Here is a 6,392-nt window from a genome sequence, read left to right as displayed (position 1 = left end):
GACTGCTGAGCAGTCAGACCGAATCTTTTCAGTGACTTTTATTTTGTTGGTAACTTTGTCTCTGCGGGGGCGCGATGGCGCACCTACGGGGTGTAGTCCCCGAGATTCGGGCCGACTGCTGAGCAGTCGGGCCGGATCTTCCCGGCAACTGCATCCCGTCTTTATTGTTTGACTGACATCCTTTCATTCTTCCCTCTTTACAGAGGCCAACGCCGCCTTGCAGCAGTAGCTGGGCGAAGCCAACACGCTCTACGCGGCAAGGCGGCGGAGTGTGGCAAGCTGGCCGAAGAGCCTGGCCGGCTGGTCACTCAGCTTGCGGAGCAGGCGGAGGCCCTCAAGACGGCTTAGAGGGAGACGAAGGCGAAGGAGACCGACCTCCTCGCTGAGTTCGAGATCGAGCGCTCCGCCTGGGCCGACAACAAGGCGCAGATGACTGCTTGCTTCAGCAGCATCGAAGACTTGGTCGATGGTGAGCTTTGTTTCTTTTTCTTTCTTGTTTTGGAGCTGCCAGCCCTTATCTAGGCCGACTGCTAGTTTCTGACATTTGAATTTTCTTGCCTTCTGTCCAAGCAGACTTCTTCCCGGGCCATTCCGTCGCCGCGAACCAGATCATTGAGGCCCAGCGCGAAGAGCAGAGGGCGGAAGGCGTGCAGATTGCCCCTGACGCCTCCCGGACCCTCAACGAGCAGCTCCTCAGCATCCAGGCCCATCTTTGGCCTGCCCATCAGATACTGCGCCGCCTTCAGCGCGTCAGGGCCCAGGCGATCTCCGCCCTTTGTCCAGGTGTGCAGGCTCCGTGCACCCCCAGTCGGACTGCCGACTGGCTGGAGGTGGCGGCCGGCCGCCTGGAGGCCTGGAAGGGTTCTACAGCCCGGGCAGGAGCGCGCCGAGCCCTGGAGTTTGTCAAGGCATGGTGCCCTAGGCTAGATCTAGCCCAGTTGACCATGTTTCGGCTGGAGGCGCAGGAGGAGCTAGTGGCGGTGGAAGCCGAGCTTATCAGCAGGGTGGCAGCAATCGCCGACTACACCGACACTAGCGTGTTCATCCCGGAGGTGGTCGAAGAAGGTGCCGAAGCGCCGCTGGAGTGGCTTGGGCTGAACCCAGAGGACAGCGAGGATTCGGCTGAAGTAATCGACTCCAGCGACAAAGGGGAGGAGGAGGAGGAGGAGGAGAGCGAGGATGACGTGCCGGAGGCTGGAGCGGACGGCCAGCCTCAACCTGACTGTGCCTCAAGCAATGATCCACGCTCCAAGGCGCCGATCGCTGCTGGAGGCGGCCAGGCGGAGACCGACCAGCCGCCCGTTCCGTCGACGGACGCCACTGACTCTGCGGTCCAGCCGTCCGCCACCCCAACTGGTGCCGCCGCCTCCATCGTCCAGCCGGAGCCTTCTGCTGCACCAACCGGCACCGCCGACTCCAACATCCAGCTGGAGCCCTATGCTGCACCAACCGGTACTGCCGACCCCAGCATCCAGCTAGAGCCTTCTGCTGCACCAACCGGTACTACCGACCCCACCGTCCAGCTGGAGCCTTTAGCTGCCCCTTAGGATTTTTCCTTTTCCTGCTTGCTAGTCTGGACAACTCGGTTAAATTTGCACAATTCCACCCTCAGGGTGTACATCAAACTCTGCTGAATGCTGGCCGATAGGCCTTTATCTATGTAAATTTTTTATCGTAATTCATGCTTTGCTTTGTCGGCTTCTAACTTTTCTTGCCTTTAATATCCTTGCCTTTTTTCTTTGTCGCCCTCCCTCGGCTACTCTCTGGCCAGCCGAGCAGCCGCTCTGTGGACTGCGGCTGGGTTGAGTACTTTAGATTTGATGGGAGAGCAAGTACTTAGCCATTCAGAGTGTTGGCAAGACAAGCAGAAGCCGGCCGGCCGGCTGCTCGACAGCCGGCCGAACGGGCGAGATGCCGGCCTCGACTATATGCGTTCTTCCCTTAGCCGTTTTTCACGTGGGTACTGTTTTGCAACCCCTGCCTGCCATTCAGTCACTCTGCGAGCTGCAGCTTCTGGCAAGGGAAGTTTTTGGTGCCAACACACTACTTGTCCAGCTACAGGAGGCTGCATGTAGCAGAAGGCGGCGAGCCTCCGGGCCGACTGGTCAAACCCGATGCCAGGCGGAAATAAAACAATACACACTCATAGGCATAACACTTATCATATAGATAAAAAGATGGTAGTCCCCGAGTTCTTCTCGGGGGACCCGGAGTCTTCGTACATGATACAAAAGGTAGTGTGATACATACTGCTTTCAACTGTAAAATCTTTGGAGGAGGTTTGCATTCCATGGCCTCTACGTCTCCTTGCCTGAGTCATCTCTTTTGCGTGCTCTGGGCTTCTGAGCATCGATCAGATAGTAGGAATCGTTGCCCAACACCTTGCTGATGATGAAAGGGCCTTCCCAAGGTGCCGAGAGCTTGTGCTGGCCGGCTGTTCGCTGGATCAGCCGGAGCACAAGGTCTCCCTCTTGGAAGGATCTTGGCTTCTATTGGAAATATGCCCTAGAGGCAATAATAAAAGGATTATTATTATATTTCCTTGTTCATGATAATTGTCTTTTATTCATGCTATAATTGTATTATTCGGAAATCGTAATACACGTGTGAATACATAGACCATAATATGTCCCTAGTGAGCCTCTAGTTGACTAGCTCGTTGATCAACAGATAGTCATGGTTTCCTGACTATGGGCATTAGATGTCATTGATAACGGGATCACATCATTAGGAGAATGATGTGATGGACAAGACCCAATCCTAAGCATAGCACAAGATCGTGTAGTTCGTTTGCTAGACCTTTTCCAATGTCAAGTATCTTTTCCTTAGACCATGAGATCGTGTAACTCCCGGATACCGTAGGAGTGCTTTGGGTGTATCAAACGTCACAACGTAACTGGGTGACTATAAAGGTATACTGCGGGCATCTCCGAAAGTGTCTGTTGGGTTGACACGGATCGAGACTGGGATTTGTCACTCCGTATGACGGAGAGGTATCTCTGGGCCCACTTGGTAATGCATCATCATAATGAGCTCAGAGTGACCAAGTGTCTGGTCACAGGATCATGCATTACAGTACGAGTAAAGTGACTTGCCGGTAACGAGATTAAACGAGGTATTGGGATACCGACGATCAAATCTCGGGCAAGTAACATACCGATTGACAAAGGGAATTGTATACGGGGTTGCTTGAATCCTCGACATCGTGGTTCATCCGATGAGATCATCGAGGAGCATGTGGGAGCCAACATGGGTATCCAGATCCCGCTGTTGGTTATTGACCGGAGAGCCGTCTCGGTCATGTCTATATGTCTTCCGAACCCGTAGGGTCTACACACTTAAGGTTCGGTGACGCTAGGGTTGTAGAGATATGAGTATGCAGCAAACCGAAAGTTGTTCGGAGTCCCGGATGAGATCCCAGATGTTACGAGGAGTTCCGGAATGGTCCGGAGGTAAAGAATTATATATGGGAAGTCGAGTTTCGGCCATCGGGAAAGTTTTGGATGTTACCGGTATTGTACCGGGACCACCGGAAGGGTCCCGGGGGTCCACCGGGTGGGGCCACCCATCCCGGAGGGCCCCATGGGCTGAAGTGGGAGAGGAACCAGCCACTGGTGGGCTGGTGCGCCCCCCTGGGCCCCCCTCTGCGCCTAGGGTTGGGAACCCTAGGGGAGGGGGCGCCTCCACTTGCCTTGGGGGGCAAGTCTCCCCCCTTGGCCGCCGCCCTCCCTAGGAGATCCCATCTCCTAGGGCCGGCGCCCCCCTGGGGTCCCTATATAAAGAGGGGGGTGGGAGGGCAGCCACACCCTGAAGTCTTGGCGCCTCCCTCTCCCCTGCTACACATCTCCCTCTCGCAGAAGCTCGGCGAAGCTCTGCCGGAACCCTGCTGCATCCACCACCAGGCTGTCGTGCTGCTGGATCTTCATCAACCTCTCCTTCCCCCTTGCTGGATCAAGAAGGAGGAGACGTCACGCTGACCGTATGTGTGTTGAACACGGAGGTGCCATCTGTTCGGCGCTAGGATCTCCGGTGATTTGGATCACGACGAGTACGACTCCCTCAACCCCGTTCTCTTGAACGCTTCCGCTCGCGATCTACAAGGGTATGTAGATGCACTCCCCTCTCTCGTTGCTAGATGAACTCATAGATTGATCTTGGTGAACGTAGGAAATTTTTTATTTTATGCAACATTCCCCAACAGCTTCACCTTGCAGTTGTAGTATCGGCGCAGACTCTGCTGGTAGCTGGCTGGCCGGCTGAGTGCCAACAGCCGGCCCTCCTCCAGCAGGTCGACGCTGTCTTCTCGTGCCTCCTTGGCATCCGCCTCTGTGTACATGGTGACTCTTGGGGAGTCGAACTCTATGTCCGTCGGGATGACGGCTTCAGCACCGTAGACGAGGAAGAAGAGCGTGAAGCCGGTTGACTTGTTCGGAGTCGTGCGCAGGCTCCAGAGGATGGCTGGCAGCTCATCGAGCCAGTAGCCGGCCGAACGCTCTAGAGGCTCGACCAGTCGGGGCTTGATGCCGGACAGAATGAGGCCGTTTGCTCGCTCAACTTGGTCGTTTGACTGCGGATGGGCAACGGACGCTAAGTCCAGTCGGATGCCCCGCGTCACGCAGAAACGAGCCAAGGCTCCTTTGGCAAAGTTTGTGCCGTTGTCGATGATGATGCTATGTGGTATGCCGTACCGAGTGGTGATGTCGGCGATGAAAGTCACGACAGTCGGCCCATTCAGCTTTTTGATTGGCTTTGCTTCTATCCACTTGGTGAACTTGTCCACAGCGACAAGCAGATGAGTCATGCCACCACGGGCCATCTTGAATGGCCCCACCATGTCCAAACCCCAAACAGCAAAGGTCTAGGCAATGGGTATGGTCTTGAGTGCAGAAGCTGGTAAGTGTGGCTTGGAGTGGAACTTCTGACACCCTTTGCACTTCTGGACTAACTCTTTGGCGTCTTCTAGGGCAGTCGGTCAGAAGAAACCATGGCGGAAAGCTTTGGCAACAAGTGATCTTGAAGCCGCGTGGTGACCACATTCGCCTTGGTGAATATCTTTGAGGATTGCCTGACCCTGGTCCGGCTCCATGCAACGCTGGTATACGCCAGTGACACTGCGCCGAACCAGTTCTCTGTTGACTATGGTGTATGCTGCTGGGCGCCACTACACTTGTCGGGCTAGGATCTCATCGGCCGGCAACTCTTTGTTCACCAGGAAGTTGAGGATGGGTTGAGCCCATGAGGGTGCTGCTATCTCTCCGACTGCCATGACTGCAACTTGTATAAGGGCGGTTGGGCCGGGAGGTGGCGGGTTGGAGTCGATTGTTGCCTGCTGCCTTGAAGAAGTCCCCGGGTCGGCTGCTGCAGTCCCCGGGCAGGGTTCTGAAGTTCTCGGTCCGGGTGCAATGGCTGCAGTCCCTGGGCCGCCTGCCGAAATCCCCATGCCGGCTTCTAGGGTCCTCAAGTCGGATCCGACTGCTTCGGGAGGGGCCGGCATGAAGATGGAGTCGGACTGTGGTGATGGCTTGACAGACAGCTTGAGGAGGCGCTGCAAGGCGACGCCGGCTGGTATCGCCTGTCGGGTGGAGCCGATCCGTGCCAAGGCATCTGCTTTCTCGTTGTCATTTCTTGGCACGTGGAGGAATTCACACCCGTCAAAGTATCCACTGAGTTGCTATACGAGGAAGTGGTAGCTTGCCATGTTCGCGTCCTTGGCGTCCCAGTCGCCTGACGACTGCTGGACCACCAAGTCGGAGTCACCATAGCACAGGATCCGGCGAATGCCAAGTTCCTTGGCAAGCCAGAGCCCGTGTATGAGTGCCTCGTACTCGGCTACGTTGTTGGAGGCGGCAAAATGGATTTGCAGCACGTATCTGAGCTTATCGCCTTTGGGAGAGGTGAGGACGATGCCGGCTCCCAGACCGGTGCGCATTTTTGAACCATCAAAATGCATCCGCCAATGGGTGGAGTCTGGCGCTGGCGGCAAGTACCGAGTCTCGGCCCAGTCGACGAGGAAGTCGGCCAGCGCTTGTGACTTGATGGCGGTGCAAGGCTGGTAGTAGATGGTGTAAGGAGCCAGATCAATAGCCCACTTGGCCACTCGGCTTGAAGCATCCCGGCTTCCAATGATCTCAGCAAGCGGAGCAGTGCAGACAATAGTAATTGGGTGCTCTTGAAAGTAAGGCTTCAGCTTCTTGGCGGCAAAGTGCACACCATAGCACATCTTCTGATAGTGTGGGTAGTTTTGCTTGGAGGCGGACAGTACTTCACTTAGGTAATATATCGGCCTCTGTACGGCAATGCTCTGCCCTCCTTGCGTTCTACCACCATGACTGTGTTGACCACCCGACTGGTGGCGGTGATGTAGTGGAGCATGGGCTCTTTCTCGGTTGGAG

Source organism: Triticum aestivum, chromosome 5B (genome assembly GCF_018294505.1).
Source record: "Triticum aestivum cultivar Chinese Spring chromosome 5B, IWGSC CS RefSeq v2.1, whole genome shotgun sequence".
NCBI lineage: Eukaryota > Viridiplantae > Streptophyta > Magnoliopsida > Poales > Poaceae > Triticum > Triticum aestivum.
Note: the sequence above shows the minus strand (reverse complement) of the source record.